At 48.7% G+C, this 19107-nt stretch overlaps 1 protein-coding gene across 3 annotated transcripts in view; it reads right to left on the reverse strand.

Moving 5' to 3' along the window:
- SEMA5B (semaphorin 5B) overlaps positions 1–16197 on the reverse strand; it is a 113391-nt gene extending 97194 nt beyond the window's left edge. For 2 of the 3 annotated variants that reach the window (XM_039843206.1, XM_039843205.1), the window contains exon 1: positions 15899–16028. The gene's annotated coding sequence lies outside the window, so the exon portion shown is untranslated. Of the gene's footprint in view, positions 1–15898 lie in introns of all 3 variants that reach the window. The other variant, XM_039843207.1, reaches the window with a different exon arrangement.
- Between the last annotated feature and the right edge of the window lie 2910 nt (positions 16198–19107).

Consider the following 19107-nt stretch of genomic DNA (forward strand, 5'->3'; position numbering starts at 1 on the left):
ACTCCATTAAAAATAGGTTTTGTCATTATCATCATCATCATTTAGCCCAGAGCAGGTAAAAGTGAATTATCTGAGACAATGAAGAGCAAGTGAGCAGCCCAGACTGTTCCTAGGGATAGACCCTGCAGACATGGCAGGCGGGGGTGCGGGCAAGGCTCAAGGCTCAGCAGACTGCAGTGGGGTAACTGGCTTCCTGACTCACCTCCTGGGTCCTAGAAGCAAGAGCTGTGCGTTGTTCACCACTATTTCTCCAGCATCCAGCACGATCCTGGCACATGGTGAGGGCTCAATTCAATATTTGTCACTATTGGACATTCAGTCAAAGTAGAATTAGAGAGGCCAATAAGGCAGGTCAAGGGGTCGAGTCTGTGAACGTGAAGAAGGTTCATCTATTACACTATGGTGAGAGCTGTTAGAGCACAGAGGACTGAGTAGGCAACATCACAGTCTGCCCGATCCTGGGCACCAGCACTAGCCTCTACACCCCAGCTCTTCCCTGCTGAATATGGACCCACAGGTGGGGTATTGAGGCTGCAGGAATCCTGACATAGAGATGCTGCCATGATTCTCCAGTTCATTGCAAACATTTGTAAATACTTCACAAGGTTTTAACTTAGAACCAGACAGAATTTTGGCACAGTCTCATCAGAGCAAGCCCAAACAAGAGAAACCTTGGTTTATTTGGTGCCTCGAAGGAGGGACCATCCTTAAATCCAGGTCACCAAGCAGCCCAAAGTCAGCCTCCCACCCGCTGACCTTCACATCCTCATGAAGGATGCCAGGTTGTATCGGACTCATCAAATGGGACACCTTACCACAGATAAAATAACCTGAAATCTGCAGTGAGTAGGGTTAGATTCCTATCAGTGCTTTTGAGATGTGAGCCTCTCCAAATTCTTTTACTAGCCTCATCACCCCAAACCCCTGAGACAAATATAGAAAGTAATTCAGGTCAAACATCTGGGCAGTGCAGCCAGAGGTCCTTGTCACTGAGGCCAGAGGATTCCCTTGAAGATAGGGACAGGCACAAGAATCACTTGGACAACTTGTCCTGGGAGCCTAACCTCAGGTGGGCAGGCCCAAAGGCCATTGTTAAATGCACAGAAGGGGGTTGGTGGATAGTAAGCCCCACTCCTGGAACTGCTTAGCTCCCTCCCCTGTAAGCCCTCACCTGTCAGGGCTGCAAGAATGGAGAGAGCCAGTGAGATGGAGAGTGTGACCTGGGGCCAGTTACTTAACTACCAGAGACTCAGTTTCCCCATTCATAAAATAAGAAAACAACTCTTGGGATGGTCCCCTGGGGATGAGGGAGAATGTGTTTAGAGAGCAGAATATCAGGCACATTGAGCATGCAAGACATGGTGGCTTCAGTCTAGCCTCCTTGCCACACATGAGCAAGCTCAGGGTTGTGGGGGTCTGACATAGGGGACTGTGGGACATCCAGGGCTCAACCTGGCCATTGATTTACCCAGATGCTCTGTGCATATAAGAAGACAGGAGATGGAGTCTGGAGTTTTGCCCAAGAACAGGGAACCTGAAATCAGACCGGGATGAGAGGTGAGGCCTCCATAGGGTGGCAGACTCCGCCTCAGGACTCTGTGAAGTGAACCCCCACACCCCCACACCCCCACACGCTCAACATCCATATGCACATACGTCCTGTGACTCAAGGTTAACACTTCCGTCCTGGAGGTTCAGAAAGTGTGCAGGACACGGGCTCCTGACGGAGGTGCAGGCCTTGGAGCAGTCACTAGAGGCCTCAGGACAGTACTGGAGGCTGCTGCCCCAGGGAGGTTGCAGGAGAGGGACAGCCTGGGAACCAGTATAAGGCTGGGGATGGGGTGGGGCGGGGGAGACCAAGGCTGTGCCGTGGAAGGGTAGGACGGCTTCCTATAAATGCTTCCTCACTATCTCCTCAGGACACGGAATGACCCAGAAACCCAGAGCCCTGGGACTGCAGGTAGCGACAGTACTTCTGAACAACATTCCATCAGAAAAATACTACGATACCCCAAATGCTTGAAACCCCTGGTTTCCAACCTCCCCTTCATCACCAAATGCATGTCCCTGGTTCTGTCTGTCACTCCTGATCTACAGGAGGCTGCAGGCAGGCATCCAGCTCCTGGGAGAGGTCCACCGGCGGGTGGAAAGAGCACTTGCTTTGGGTCCACTGTGCCCTGGATTCAAATCCTGCATCCGCCTCTACCTCCACCTCTACCTCTCTATGTGCAATGTTTAGGGAGGTTTCTTAACCTCTCTGAAGTCTTTTCCTCGTGTGCAAATTGGAGGCCAACCTCTCCCTATAGGTCTCCATGAGAACTAAAATCAGAGACTAGTACATAATAGGTCCTCACACATGGTAGCTGTTATTGAGAATACAAAGCAGATTCCATCAGAACTAATCTCTGGGGCTGGAGCATTCATCTACCCCCAGGGCTCCCTTTGCCTTGCCCCTCTGTGCTCCTTTCACTCTCCTCCACATCCCTATCCTATCCAGGCCCCAAGCCTATAGGGAGCCCTCCTTCCTAGTCCTGCCCTCTCAAGAGAAATAGTTTCTGAAGTGGAAACCACTCCAGACATTTAGCCCAGTGTGACGATCTCAGAGCAATCCTCTCTCCCAGCAGGACCAAGGCTGTGAAGTGTAATTAAAACCATGGATTAATTAGGAATGGCAGCCATCTTGCAAAAGCAGTACCTCGCGGGCACTCATCCTGCATCCAGAGCATCGGTCTCAGAGGCCTAGCATGCAAGAGCCACAGCACCTCCCCCAAGTCCTTGTCCTCTTCCACCTCTCCACCTCAGTCCATCTCCAGCTAAGTCATGCCACAGTTGCCTTCAATCAACTGTCTTAATTTTTCTTGTAGTCTATACTCGGAAAGTTCTTCCTGTAGTCTAACTTAAATTCTTCCCTCTACAGATTGATGGAGGGAGTCTGGTCTTCACGGAAGTTGCCCTAAGAAGTGTCCTCGAGGATGGCAGAGCTTTGAGTCCTCCCTCTCCAACCATGAGGAAAAGATGGTGTGAAGATCCTATTGGATGGAGTCAGAGATGGAGGCAATGTGATGGATGAAGGGAAAGGGGGAACAGAAAAGCACAGTGGTCAGAGGAGAGAGCTAGGAGGCAGCTGGCCCACCGGGGTTGGATGCCTGGGACTGGCTTACTAGTTACCTAATATCTGTGTCTCAGTCAGCCCATCCGTAAAATGGGGGTAAAAAGTCATACCTACTCTTGGGGCCTTCATGAGCAAAAATACATACAGATTTTTAAATGGCCAGCACAACATAAGTTCTCAGTAAACTCTAAGAAATTCTCATAATACTCCATCCTCTTCTGCAAATTGCTCAGAGTCTTGGGGCTTCTTCCTTCCCCACGTCCCTCAGACCGACTCCTTCTGCCCCATTCCAATGGCCTCACTAATGCTAGGCCCGGTCTGTGACCTCACCTCCCCACCCTCCCCACAGGCCTCCCTCTCTCCGACCACATCAGCTTACCAGTCTACTCTGCAGAAGGACTGGTTTGTTTGGTACCCTTAGGCCCCAGGTACTTTTCCAGGTGACCTACTTTACTAAAAGGAACTCATTTAATTCGATTCCCATGACCACCCTCTGAAGTAGGTACTATTACTACGGCCACTTTACAGAGGATAAAACTGAGCCTCAGAGAGGAGGAACAATTTGCCCACAGTCACCCTACAACTAAAGGGTAGACCCAGACTTCAAACCCAGGTCTGTGTGGCTCCAGACTCCTTAGCAAAGCATCTGAGGCCTTCAGCACCTAGCACCCCTCCCTGCCCCCAATCTAGCCCTATTCATGCCCCCCACCTGCAGCCACTCCAACCCCGATACACACAACGCACCTTCACATACGTGCTCACCCTCGTGGAGTCAAAAGTAAGAATAGGGAGGAAAGAAGGAAAGACTTTAGGAGTGAGAGAAATTTGGGAAGAAGAGAAACTAGAAGAGGAAAGAATACTGAGAGGGAACTAACACAGTGTCCACCAATTTGGGGGGCTTCCCTGGATAGCGCTACAGCTCTGTCTCCAGCTTGGCTTCTGTCTTCTCCATTAGGGTGTGGGATTCTGTGGAAAGGAAGGAGTGAGAGGAGGCCCAAGTGGGAGGTTGGTGAAAGGACTGCAGAAGCTCCAGCTGCTCCAAATAAGTTCAAGCCACTTGGCCTGGCCACACATCCCAGGGACTGGGAATATGCAAATGAGGCTGGGAACAGCTGTGGGGATCTCGCGGGAATCCTGACAGAATCCTGGCAAACATTAGAGGGGCTGGGAGGCCTCAGGCAGGCTCTATGGTCCTCACTTCCAAAAAGGGGTCTGCGGTGGGTTTTGCAGACCAGAGAGGGAAACTCGATGTGCCGCCTGAGAAAAATTCTTGAAGAGACTATAAACGAAGGGTGGTGGGCACTTGTGAAAGGCAGTTGAGACTATGGGCAAACTGTGTGTTCAGTAATAAAGTCCTGTCAGGCAAAGCTCATCTCCTCCGTTGACAGGGTCACCAGGCTGGCAGACGAGGGAAATGAGGTTTACTCATGTAACCGATCTTGAAAACATCTGACAAGCTCTTCCTGAAACTGTAGTGTACAAACTAGAGAAAAGAAGCTAGAAGGTGGTAGAATTAATGGGATATTGTAGCTGGTCACACAATCGTACCCAAGGGTACTTACCAGGGGATCAAACCTCTTGGCAGGAAGAATCCAGGTGCATGTTGAAATGCACTAAACCTATCCCACCACATGTAACATCTCATCAAACCCTTAGATAAATATATGGGAAGCACGTGAAGCTAGGAGCATATGCTGGATGTCAAACATGCTGGATGGCAGAGACAAGATCCAAAATATCTTAATCAGCTGAAGTGATGGACTGAACTTAGACAATATAAAATGAATGAGGAAAAAAATGTTCAAACATAAGAACAAAAAAAGCTGTGTCCCCCTCAAAACTCATATGTTCAAGTTTTAATCCCCAGTACTTCAGAATGTGACTTTATTTGGAGATAGGGTTGTTGCATATGTAATTAGCTAAGATGAGGTCATCCTGGAGTAGGGTGGGCCTACTCCTACCCTAAAAGAAATGTGGACACAGACAGGCACACAGGGAGAGTGCCATGCAAAAATGAAGGCAGATATCCAAGTGATGCTTCTTTAAACCAAGGGAAGCCAAAGATTGTCAGTAAGCCACCGGAAGCTAGGGAAGAGGAATGGAACGGATTCTCCCTTATATTCTCCAGAAGGAACCAACCCTGCCAACACCTTGATCTCAGACTCCTTGCCTCTAGGACTGTGAGACAATACCCTTCTGTTGTTAAAGCCATCGGTTTTCAGTACTTTGTTATGGCAGCCCTAGCAAACTAATACAAGCACAAGGACAAAATTGGAGGATGTGGCTGCGTAACAGATCATGTTAAAGAGACCTGGAAGTATCAGTTGGCTGTAAAAGGATAAAGGCCACGTCGTTGCCAAAAATAGCCAGGGCAGAACTGAGGCTGCATTAATAGAAGGTGTGGTACCTGGATCGATGAGGGTGTGCTGGTCCAGTATTACCTGGAAGGCCAGATTTGGTCCTGATGTCCTCACTTTAAGACAAGTGGGAGGATGTTCAGAGTCCTGTGCCCAGAGGTAATGAGGTAAGTCAGAGGAGGACTAACGGAAGTGGAGAAGAGGTGCAAGGCAATTGGTATCCAATGTTTCAAAAGCTGTGGCATGGACATGACTGAGTTTGCCTAGAACGGCCAAATAGAGGAAGAGATGGAGTCCATAGGGAGAGACTGCAGAGAAACATAAGAACTTTGTATTATACACTGTTGACTAAAAATCGAATGGGTCTCCCTGTGGGGAGGTGAGCTTTCTCTCTCTGAGGAACTCGAGACTCCACCAGCTGACCACTGAGGAGGAACTCGTACATGTGCTCCAGTGTCTTGCAGCATCAAGAAAGGCCCACTCACATTCCCCACCTGGCTTGATACCAGCAACTCAGACTTCTCTCCCATTTAAAGTTAGAGGCTATCATGAGGTATTTTGGCCCTAAGTCCTTTCATTGATGGCCTGAGCAGATAAAATTGCAGGCTGAGGGCAATGAGTCTAGACTCATAGTTTGGAGAGACCTGGGTCCACTCGCCTGCTCATGCTCACAAGGACAGGCACCCAGGACGATGAGGGGTGGAAAGGAAAGTGGCTCTGGCTCTCCACTGTCTAGGGATGGAGGGAACTGGCAGTCCAAAAACTAATTGACCCCTCACTTGAGGAACCTCACTTTAAGAACCACCGTTCTAGAGCAATCAGGAAAGGAAGCGGTGTCCTCCAGACTCAGAACCACACAGAGATAGAGGTGTGCTGCCAGGTCGATCATTTGTCTCAGGGCAGGAGGGCCCCAACAGCATCTCAGGCAGCAGGACTGCCAGCCAGGGCTGCTTCACTAGAACTCATCTGGATGGGAAGATGCTCATTCTAAAAAAATCTAGCTTCCTGTATTTTCCACTGCAAAGTCTCCTGGTTCTCCCAGGCTGACAAGCTATGTTCTCTTCTATAGGAGGTTCTGCTTCTTCTGCAGTCAGCCAACATGACCTCCAGTATTCTTGCCTTCTCTAAACAGACGGGCTGCTTTCACCAGACCTTTTGTAACTGGGTTTCCCAACCTCCTCATGATGCTAGATGCCCTCCATGGAACACACTTGAGTTGGTCAGGGTATCTCTAAAATCCACATCCAGAAATGAGGACAGAATGACCAGGGAGAACGTAATCTGGATCCTGCCCTTCTCTTAGTGGCATATAAAATGATGTTGTCATGAGCATCCCCCTTCACCCTGTCAGCTCCTCTGAAGCCTGCACACAGTTAAACCCCTCAGATCTTTTTTCTCGGGATCTGTAGCCAAATCAAGTCTGCCCCACCTCCACTCCCTTATGAACTTGAGTAATTAATTTCTGCAATCTAAATGTGACTTTCCATCTGCCCCTGTTAAATTTCATCTTGTTGGTTTAAACTCAGCATTCCAGTCTGTTGAGATCATTTTGAATATTTATTCTGTCTTTTGTAGGAGCTGCCCATCACAGCCTTGTCATCAGCAAATTTGATAAGCTCGCTTACTCTAGTTTCATCCAAGTCATGGATGAAAATGTGAAGCTTCATTTTTCAGAATCTCACCTGCCACAAGTCCTCTTCTCCTTTGGAATCCCTAATCATATGATCATAATTCCCCAAATCAGACTTCCTACAGTCTGGGGAAGGTCTCTGGGCATGTCATTTCTTTCTTTGGCCGTTATTAATGCCAAGCTGACGTGGTGTCTTTCATCTGAGAGCTGACACTTCACCATCTAGTTCTTGGTCGCGGTCGGAATCAAATCAGGACAATTTGGTTGCTATTTCTTTACCTTCTGGGCAACGACTATGTTACAGAAAAAAGGATGCAAAAATGTATCCAATCCTCCACTTTATACAGTATTTGATATCCAACAAAAGATAGGCTGCCTATCCCCCCATCATTACTATAGCATGCCTTCCTGGCAGCTTTATATTCCAGACTGGGAATGTAGCATCCAAATTCTTCCGACTGGGTGGAGAAGCTGTCATGGGGATATGTCATAACTTGGACCTGCTTAGCTGCAAGGCATGCTGGGATCTTGGCAGCTGGTCAGTGAAGAGGCAAGAAATGCTTTCTGGGGTGGGATCCCTGGAGAAAGAGGTGAGGACAGATTCAAGGATGTGGAAAGGAAAAGAGGGCCTTAATGAATAGCATCCCCATTCTTCTGCCATTCATATGTAAGAAGTGCCCTTCTTCAGTGGGAGAAAGGCACAGTACATGTCCATGGCATGCTGATGGAACATTTGTGAACAACTTGTTGACACCATGAGCCAAAGATGGAGAAAGGTACATGAAGTAGTTAAGTGTGTAGACTCTGAAGCCAGACAGTCTAGATTTACATTCCAGCTCTACTAGTTATTAGCTGTTTGACCTTGGTCAAATTGTTTTTCTCTCTCTCTCAAGGTTTCAGTTTCCTCATGTGCAAAGTGGAGACAAAAATAATACATGCACATAAAGCACATGAGGATTAAAAGAGATAATGCATGTACAAAGTTTGGCAGAGTGTCTGGTACATAGTAACAGCTCAATAAATAATAGCTGTTATTATGGAACGACGGCTTGAAGGCTCTGAGTGCTGATAGTTCCAAGGCTGGAGGTATTAAGAGGAAAAGGCTAAGAGGTGAAAGAAGAAATTAAACATGCAGGGGGTTAGCAGCAGCAGAGTACCTGAAGGGCGAAGCAGCAATTTGTGGAACTGACCTGAAGGTGGAGCCTAGGCACAAAGCTACGTCAAGGATTCCGACCTTTAGTGTCAGGGAGGGCAAAACAGACAGTTTGAAACCTCAGAAGAGTTCAGTGAAAATGATTTGCCTTTTCAGTTCTAAAAACAAATTTTTTTTTTTATTGCTATAGGACGTCAGTCAAAAATTGTCTAAACAGTCCTTGTGAAAAAGAAGCAATAATATTCCACCGCTAGAAATCTGTTCCGAGGAAATAATCATCAATAGGCACAAAGATTTATATACAAAGATGTTCACTGCATCGTTATTTATAGTAGTAAAAATGATTTACAACCTAGATGTCCAACCCACAAGGGATTCATTAAATAAATTATGGCACATCCATATGATGGAATACCAGGCAGCCACTAAAAAGCCCATTTTAGAAAAATACTTAAGACCTGGAGAAATTATTACAATATGTTATTAAATGGAAAAGACCGATTACAAAAGAGCACAGACAATATAATCACAATTTCGTTGCATATATATCTAGAAGGAAATATGCAAAAATGTTGAACGAGTGTGTATTACTTTTATACATACTTTTTAAGACAAAATGACCACAAAGAAGTTACACTAGAAAGAAGCTCCCACAATCAGCTTACAACAGAAAGCCATTAAATCTGGAACACAGAAACACAAACAGTAGCTATGATCTGAATGTCAGGAGCTATAGCTGGTACCTACCGAAAGGACCTGGCTGTTTGGAAGGGCTGAGGGTGAAGAGATTCTACATGCCATTGGCGTGAGGCCAGGTGGAGCCTGGGAAAACTTCAGATCAGTGGCTTTCAACCATGCTGCGTATTAGAAGCTGAAAAAATACCAAGGCCCAGGTTCACCCTCAGGGATTCTGACTTCATTAAGGTCTAAGATGGGTCTGGTCATCTATATTTTTTCAAAGCTCTTTGGGTGATTCTAATAGGAACCAGTGAATTAGTATTGAGCTAGACCAAGTTACTGTTATATGTATATAGAGGACACTTGAGTCTTGCTCTCTAGACTGAGTCCAGCATGTGAAGGGAGAGTCATTCTGGAAGGCAAAGAGAAGCTGAAAGGGAGCAGGTGGCTCCAAGGCACTTGGTCTATACAGAAAAATGACCTTGGGGGACATTCATAGAAGTGCTCCTTATAGCTGGCCTATTTGGGGGCTTTTGCCACAAGGACACTGCTCTCCACTTAGACGCGTGATTGGGCCAGCTGACTTCATGAACTGCAAGTGCAGGTGGCTCAACAACAAGGGGAAGGGAAGGAAACCAGGATCCTGGGAAACCTAAAGGCACCCGACTCTGCAGAAGCCCAAGCTAGTGGTATTTTCCTCTTCTGTTCTGCTTTTGTGCAGAAACACACGCTGGCCAACAGAGCCATGCATGAACCTTAAAGGCGATCTGCTTTGGATGGATGAGGCCACTCAGAGGACTCCTAGTTTCCTCCAGGGGCCTGGTGAGAGGGAGAAGTAGAGGGAATAGGCCAGCTAGAAACAAAAGTTTGTATTAAAAGATAAGATCTCCCCCAGTCTCTTACTACAGGTGTAGAGTTACTCAAGGCATCAAAACAAGGGAAAGAAAAGGCCTGAGTTAGGTACTTTACACACGGGATCCATCCGTCCCTGAATAATTAAGAGCCAACTGCAGCTCTTTTGTACTCCTTAAAGTGGGGCTCCTGGGTGGCCTTTGTAACAATAACCAGGGCAGTATAGAGAGAGTTTTGGCTCAGGTGGACCAGTGGGGTTGGCAAGTAGGGATGGATCTAAATTGCTGCCCCACCAGCCATTTCCTGGAGTTTTCTCCCTAGGGGCAACCTCACATCGAGTCTGGCAGAACAGAGTTGCAGATAATCCAAACTGCTAGATGATCAAACCATCACACAGCTTTGCATCTACGTTTATACATGGATGTATGTGAGTATATTTACATACACGTACATATATATAGCAATATACAGCAGATTTACCTTCCAAATGATGCTTGGCTCAGGCAGAGGCTAAAGGGAGGAGGACGTGACTGGCAATCAGGTAGGTTAGCAACAGTGGGGCTAGATGATAGCGTGAAACTAGCCTGAGACTAAATAGCCCCCACAAATAGTACACACACAAAAAGGGAATAAGCCACTCCTGGAAAATCAAGAAATGGCTGTGATCTCCATTCGAAACCACTGACCTCAAAAGCCAGAAAGGGCCTTCAGGTTCATCTGACACCTCGTTTTCACAGATGGGGAGTCTGGATTTGGCAGAAGCGCTCCAGTGCGGAAAGCTCCCTCAGCTCTAACCTAGCCTCCTTCTTGGGGAATTTAAACCTATCTCCTCTAATTTGATCTCAGAGGACTGGCAGAACAGATGGTCGCCAGCCATCTTCCAGTACCAACCCTTCCTATCACAGAAGAGGCCAGCCAGAGATATTCTTGGTTCAAATGTAAAGATATTCTGATAATACTGACAAGGCTTCAAATTCAAACATGTTACAGGTGCAAGTCTGATTAAGTCATCCTTAATAAACGCAGATCAGTGAGGGCAGTGTCATGGCGGGACTCAACACACATAGTATTGCCTTTAAAGCTTTCATTTGCTCAGGGAAAAGCCCAATGAAATCTTTGTCCTCCTGTTTCAAGTCAGAGAATGGAGGAGGATGAGCAGCCCAACTGTCAAGAAATGTACTCAAGGTCAAACTCTCCCAAGCCCAGTCTCTATCTCAATGGTCCCTCCTCCGGCTTTCTCCACTGTGCCCAGCAGGAAATTAGATAGGAAAACTTTTTTTTTTCCCCCACTCCAAAGCTACCAAGTGTAGCATTTTCTCACTGACAAGCCCCTAACTAATGTTGGAATTAAAAAGTTTTCATCTCTAATGTGCACTAAAGCAAAAGAAAGAGAAAGTGACACATAACATTCATACCCCCACCTTCCTTCTTGGAACTCTGCTCCTAGCTAGAACTTTTCCCTGCCACTTTCTAGCATTCAAGTCTGTTATAAGGGGGATTTCTTCAGAAAGAAAGTCTTAGAGGGGATTCTTCTATCAGAGACAGAGAATGGCTTACACAGAGATCTCCTTCCACCTCACTCATCAAGGAGCATCTCCTCAGCTGAAGCAGATGTCACCAAACCAAAAGTCAGAGAGAAGGAAGTTCACGAAAGAATAGCACTATGCTAGGGAAATCCAGGTGTTGCCCATACATGCTATAAAAAAAAAAAAATGCTCATTCAGTCAATTCAATGCAATTCCATTAATCAAGACACTAGCTTTGGCCTCTTATTATGCATTTAAGACTAAATTAGTTAGGTTTAACATAAATTTAAGACCAACTTAGTGATGCCTAAACTCAAATGCAAAGATCCATATGTGAAGAAACCCCATTCATTAGAGGTAACTATTTCCAACACACCATATACACACAAAGTCATCGGCTGACAAAGATAGGCTAGTAATCAAGAACTGGATGAGGCAAGGGATGGTCCCAGGACCCACTGGGGTTCAGACCCTGAAGTATAAGCAACCAACACTCCCTCCCAATAGTTCTCATCCCCAGATTTCCAGGCACCTGTCTTTTCTTCTGTCCACATTGCAGGTATAAGGCAGGTGTTTAACCTCACTTGATGAGCGAGGCATCTGAGGCATGGGGAGGGGACTTGGAATAAGAATAACTAGCCCTCTCAGCCCTCCCCTCAACCCCTAGCCCAAGTCCTTTGGACCTCTCCACATAAGCTATCAGGTCACCCAGACAAACCCACAGGAAACAAAAGCAACAACAACAACATGACAGTAAATTCTACCACGGAAGTTGAGGCAATGCTAGTAATTGTGTTCTCCCAGTCATGCTGATTCACCTACATCCAGGGAGTTCAGAGACATGTCTCGCCTACTGTTGTATCCATAGCTTCTAGCACAGCCCCTGGCACATGGCAGGTCCTCAGTAAATGATGAACATGTGAGTTTACTACCACTGTCGATCTTATTTATTACCTTGCACTCAGGCAATAACAAAGCCAACACTTGAGGACCTCAGGGAACATCCGACTGCTGGGAATATGGATGGTAGGGCACCATAGGTCATCTGGGAGTCTTTTAAGACAGTGTGACAATGTAACAAGCACTTCTAATTTCAAATCTTGTCTTTGGCCCTCTGTGTCCATTCTATCACCTCAGTCCTCAATGAAAGTAGTGATTTGGTTGACTGTATGCTAGTGACCTGAGTGGCTATCTTGTCGCCTTTCCCTGTGGGATATAGGAGGGTGACCAAGATTAAGAACAGGAGTGTCATGATCATTGTTGAAAATGCTGGGCCTGACAGCATTTTATTCTCAAGTATACAAGATTCCATCCACTAGCCTTCAGCCTTGCCATGTTGCTCCTCCATCAGTGTCTGCTGTCCCTCTGCACTCTTGCTGGGGCTGCCCCTCCCCTTTTTAGACTCACACTTGGGGCTCAGGACTTTCTGTATATTCCTTGGGATCTCCAAACACCCTATGTGAGCTTTTAGTCTTTTCTCATCCAACTCTTGCACAAGGCTTTACTATATTAGAGGAAGCAAAAAGCCATGATTGAACTTTTCCTTTAAAAAAATAAAATAAAATTGGCTTATACATACTGGGTTCTGGGAGTGGAGGTGGTGGGAGAAGGGGCAGGAGACCAGAATGCCAGTCCATGCTCTGCATCTGGAATCTTGTATCAGCTAACATGCGATGCTAGATTTCTGTAAGACAAGATGGTTCACTGACCTCAAGGAACTCATCAACTCACAGAAGAATCCTAGTGTGCCCTGAGAGTGACAATGAGCTGGGGATCTACCAGGTCAGAGGTAGAATCAGCCTGTGGGGTATTCTAACCAATCCTCAAAGTACAGGGAGACATGATAATATGCATACACAAAAGAAATTAGATCACTTCCTAGAATTGTAATTTCTTAATCAGTAGATATAGGGAGTCGGACTGCTCAAGGGCTGCACATTGGTTTTGCTTGGACCATTTTATCTGGCCAGTTTTACTTTGAATACTCAATTGTCCCCAGCCTGGCCACTCTAATTGCCTGATCAGCACATTGTCACCTGCCTGCCCTCTGAAGGCAATTTGAGTTTGCGACTCCTTTGACATGACAATCTCCAAGCCCTCTTCCAACTCCGAACCTCAATAAGAAGTAACTAACAGAGGAGCTTTCAAACAAGCCAGGAAGGGTACCCCAAAACAGAAAAGCTTCTGTGATTCCGCCAATCTAACTGAGAGGTGGCAATCCACAGAGCCAGGCCAGACCTCTTGGCTTCTCTGCCCTTCTGTTCTGGCAGCCCCTCTCTGTCCTTCCCTTTTCCTGTTCTACCCTCTCTATACAGACAGCTGGTGGGGAAGGGGGCAGAATCAACAAGCCTAGCTCTCCGTCCCACCTGAGTCATCAAGCTTTCTTTACTCAGTCCTCTCCTAAGCCCTAGGTCACCATTTGACATCAAGCCCTTGCTGCCTTGTACTGCCTGTGCATTTTTCTGTTCATGTTCTCCCTCCCCATACCCACAAGCTGGTGAATTTAGCAGCCTCTCTGGGCATGGTCTCAGCCCTGTATCTACCCGCACCTAGGATGGTACATTGCGCTTACGAAATATTTGATGTCCACAGTGAAGATAATGCTGGCTATTGTCAGCGATGGAGGAGGAAGGCTCTGGCATGACTCCTTGGAAAGAGAACAGAGATAGAAGATCTGCCATCCCTTCCTGAACTGATGGTGGTAGCTGTTGCTTTGCAGAAAGAATTGCCTACCCCCACACATACATACACCTTTCCCAACCTGGCATAACCAGACGCAGCCCTTCTTCCTGAGTGGTCCCCCAAAACAGTCCTTCCTGCCCTATGCCTGACAGAGTGGCAAACTCCCCCTTTCTCTTTGATATTTTATCTCCTTCCTCCTCCATTGGGTACTGGAGGTTTTTTCCAAGCTCCTTCTTAATCTGTCCCCCTTTTCCCAGTGAGATACAGTTCTCAGGCTCAAGTTCTTCTCTGCCCCTTCCTCAAGGTCATCTATCCTGGTTCAGAAAATGCGAGAGGCCACTTTTGAATATTAAGAAGAAATGGTGGGGATGAGGTGGGGTGGTGAAGAAAAGGAATGGAAAAGAATAGCCTAAAAGATGAGGGAAAGTGGGGGAGGAGAGAGACTGGAAGGCGGTCCTGGAGAGCGCTGGAGAGAGGAGCCTTTGCCTAAGGAGCAAATAGGCCCGTGTGTGTGTGTGTGTGTGTGTGTGTGTGTGTGTGTGTGTGTGTGTATTGTGTGTGTGTGTGTCTGGCAGGAGTGTAGTGGGGGAGGTGATCCCTGAGAAATGTAGGAGATTGGATTCTCTAGGGGCTGAAGGAAAAATATGCTGGGTGGGGCCAGAGACGGTAGGTCGTGTTGGGGTCTAGACACAGGCGAGCTTCCAACCCCCAATCCCAGTTGTGTTGGCTTGACCAGAGGGCCGGAAAGAAGCACATCCCGAGGGCGGGCAGCCCCTCCCCGCTCCCGCCGCTCTGTTCCCACCACCGAAAGCCCAGAGAGGATCGCGGGGTGGGGCACAGTCCAGCGATTATCTCTTCTATTCAAACTGCGGTACCACCGCAGCCGGGCGGGGCCAGGCGAGCGGAACGACCCAAGGACGGTGCACCCGGGGATGAGGAGGAGGCAAGAAAGGCGCTTCAGGTGGCTCCTCTTCGTAGTTTAAAGTTTGAGGAAGGCGAAGGAGCCGACTCCATCCTCCCTCTGCCGCCGCCCCGCGGCTCAGCTCGGCCGGGTCGCCTCAGCCTCGACCTCTTTCTTGGCGGGTCCAGCGCCCTTTTCCCTCTGGGCTCCCGTCGCGCTCGGGTCCCAGGATCCCTTCTCCGGTCTCCATCCCTCCCTGTTCCCGCGCGCGCCCCGCTCCCCCCCTACGAGCTGGATCTCCTGCACGACGTGAGCGGAAAGTGAATAGGCAGCCCCAACCACAAAGACAAATTACCATGAGAAAAATAAATCAGGAAATCGCCGTTCGCGTCCCGATTCCCGCCGCCGCACCCCTCTCCACCCGCCGAGACCTGAACGCGGGGCTCCCGCGCCGCTGCGTCTGGGGCCTGGCAGGGCAGGGGGTCAGTGATGAATCTGGGCAGCGGTGGAACCGGGACGTCCCCGACCGAGAGATTTCACACTCCGCGCGGTCCATGCGTTCCCACGCGCCTCGCCACCCGCACTCCCCCTCCACGGGGTTCACTCGCGGGCCCTCTGAGCCTCCATCTCGGCGTCTCCGCCCTAAGCTCTCCCAGCCTTTCATTCGACTGTCCCTTCCTCCAGGCCAGGGCTCCGGGTCCCCATCCGGGCTGCAGCCCAGACGCGCAGATCACCCCGCCGGACAAAGGCCCCGCGCAGCCGGACCCGGAGCGAACGGGAGACGGGAAAGCCGTAGCGCCGAAGATGCCCGAGCCGAGGTGGCAGCGGGCGGCGGAAGCCCGAGCACCTCCTCGCCTCCCGTCCGCAGCCTCCACTACCTGGTTCCAACTTGCCCGAGCCCTCAGACCCCTACGCGTCTCCAATCCCTCTGCCCATCGAGTTGCTGAAGTTTGCAACTTGCAGTCCCAGCCCGCGCAGGGGAAGCGCCCGAGGCTCCCGGGACTCACCTCCGGGCTGCAGGTGCCCAGTTCCCGGTGACTCCCGGTTCCCAGAGCGGCGGAAGCGAACCAGGAGGGCTGGCGGCGGGTCTGTGATTGGGGCGGCCGCGCAGGAAAGGTCCCCGGCCCTCGGCCCCGCACTCCCGTGCAGTCCCGACCCGGGCCCGCGTCCGCCACGCTCGGGTTCCTCCCGCAGCCGCTGGACGCGCGGCCGACCCGCCGGGCTCCGCGGAGCTGGGCTCTGGCAGCAGTCCCCGCGCTCCAACTAGCTCCCGACCCGGCGCGCGGGTGAGAGCCGGGAGGAGGAGACCTGAGGAGCTGGAGGGAGGAGGGGAGGAGGGAGAGGCGGTGGGGGAGGAGTTGAGAGCCTGGGGAGAGAAGGAGGGGAGCAGGAGCGAAAAGGAGGAGGGGGTGGTGGGGACCTGCCGCTGCGGGCGCTTCACCCGCCAGCCCAGAAGCGCGCGCAAGAGCGCGAGGGGGCGCCCTGCACCTCTATGTCTCCAGCTCCGCCAGACTCCCGCCGGGTGCTGCCATGTGTGTGTTACCCAGAGGGTGGACAGAAGTCCCGCTCTGCAATCGGCTTTCGAGCGGCGGGACCACGGGCACTTGTTACTTTTTGCCACATCCTGCCTTACCGTTCTCAGTAACCCCGTCTCGAACCTGACTTCCTCCTGGAGTCAGCGCACCCGAACCGTGCCCACCAAACCCTTGCGGCCTGAGGAAATTCTCCCTTCCACCCGGCTGCCAAATCCCCCAGCCCTGTTAGCTAGGGAAAATCTTCATGTGGGTTTGAAGCGGGAAAGAACTGCGAACAGCACAGGAGAAACCCGGCAAAACTGCAGTTGAAGGGAGTGGGAAGAGGCTGCTGGGCCAGACTGGAAAACCAGAATGGGCTGGATTAAGGTTAACTTTACAAGCCGCGCGACCTTGAGTGAACCTCCCCAAGCCTCAGTTTCTTCAGCTGTAAACTAAGGTTGGTAATACCCTACAGAACGATTTGAAGACTAAGTAGGGGCTACAGTCAGTAAAATAATAACAGGAACATTGGGAGGGCGTCCAAGAGATTAATGATCCAGGGAGACAGTGAGACCTCTGAGCTGAGGAGGGAAGCTTAGCGAGATCACACCGAGCAAGGCTGCCTGTTGACAAGTTTAATATCTAGTGTTTCTGGTGGGAAGAAAGCGGAGGGAAAGACAGAGGGGACAAGCTTCAAATCCTATGTGCCCGGGCTGAGAAAGGGATAGGAAGGGAGCCCTCTGCTGAACAAAACAGGGTATTTAAAGTAAAAAAAAGATGACCTAAGAAAACGAAAGAGTGAAGAAAAAGGACCTAAAAAATTAAGCCCCAAGAAGTGTGATTTTAAGAAATAACCAAAAAGAACTATGAAATAAAAATAGGTAAGTTGGAAGAAGGAAAACATTAAAAGGCTCTCTAAAGTGTGCCAGAAATTGAAGATTTCGAGTGAAGCATTTTACACAACAAAATTCTGGGTAAAGGAAATTCCAGATAAAGCAGAGGAATGGACACAGTAAAAGCCCCAGAGAAGCACCCTCCATCCCTCCCCCCGCCACCCACACACACCCCTCTGGACCAAAATGAGAAGCAGTTTGACCAGGATGATGATGATGATGATGATTATGATGATGCGAGGGGGAGAATCTAAAAAGGGAGTTTATGAGATGCTCTAAAAAGGAAAACAGTGCACAATTTCAGAAACAAAGACTTTCTAGGGCAACAGAAATGCTGAAACTCATAATGTGCAGAATGGAGAGGAACCTGCAAAGGTGAGTCACACTCTGGATCATAAGAGAGAGATGTAGAGAAGAAAAAAAGAAGGAAACGGGGCATCGGAGCATACCAGTCTGGTAGCCGATTCGTTTACTCAGGGATAGAAATCCAGTTGGAAGAGAGAATGCAAGGCATCGAGTCCAGACCTATCATTTTACTGACAAAGACAATGAGATCTAGAGAAAGGAAGCAATTCCAGAGTCCCAGGCCAGGATGGGGACAAGTCTCCTGATCCCCAGTATGGGACCTTTCCATTGCTGTGAGTACTGCCTCCCCCACCCTCATCCTCTATAGAACCACAGAAACTGTTTTGTCATTGCAAAAATATAAATGTGTGCAATTATATAGACACCTTTTAATTAATACAAAAACATGAAAGGAGAATTTCCCATTTGTCTGGCTGGGAGCATAAACAAAATGCCTTCTGAGTGGTTCTGTCAGCAGCAACTCTCTTGAAAGGCAATAAAGATCTGCTCCATCCTTCACCATATTCTCTCATCTTCCCTCTCTTTCCCATCATGTTTTGATGGTTTTATCTTTCCTCTCTTCTCACTATCATTTCATGCCCCTCTTGGCTCTCTTTCTCCACATTATGAATGAGGAAGAAGGCTTGATGCAGGAAGAGAAGAGAGGAGACCCCAGTCTGGGGACACAGGCCAGGAAGACTTCCTTTTCAGGGGACGCAGGAGTCAAGAACAGGAGACACGCAAGGAGACACAGACAGAGGAGCAAAGCTGCTTGGGATGCTGGGCTAATTAATCCTAATTGCATCCCACAGTATTGTATTGATTAACAGTGATTACTTAAGAGCTCTCAATGCAAGAGAGCTTCAGAAATGTAAACCTCAGGAAGAGACAGTTGCTTTGCTAGCCTGGATTACCACCTGCTTCAGGCATCCCCAGAGTTCAGCAAACGTAGCCTCGTTAGAATCTCTGAATCATTTACTTGGAACAAAACCTGGGGCCTTGACCCCATCACCACAGTATCACCACCACCTTCCATTACCTTCCTTAAACCTTTGCAATAACCTGTACAATAATTACTTCTATTAGGAGCAATTCTCCATACACTGGAACAGTGTTAATTAAGCAGAATGTAAATACAGCAATTAATACAGAATTATTCAAAACAAACATGGTAAAAAACAGCAAACATGGGAGGTGGGAAGGAGTTCTTAGAATTCACTGGTGATCTAGAAATTCTAAACTTATCTTGAACTAAGGTGCCAAGAAGTTAAGAAGTAAGCCCAGATTCTTATGCTTCAGGGTAACAAAACTGGAGGTCTCCTGCCTGCCACCTGGGGGCACTTTCTGGGAGATCTAGCTACTTCTGAAAAACAGAATGTAGCTTCTCCCAGGAGTGTGTGTAGGGGTGTGTGTGGGGGTGTGTGTGTGTGTGTGTGTGTGTGTGTGTGTACTCATGCTCGTGCA

The sequence above is a fragment of the Pteropus medius genome, unplaced genomic scaffold (genome assembly GCF_902729225.1).
Source record: "Pteropus medius unplaced genomic scaffold, Ma_sr-lr_union100, whole genome shotgun sequence".
Taxonomy (NCBI): domain Eukaryota; kingdom Metazoa; phylum Chordata; class Mammalia; order Chiroptera; family Pteropodidae; genus Pteropus; species Pteropus medius.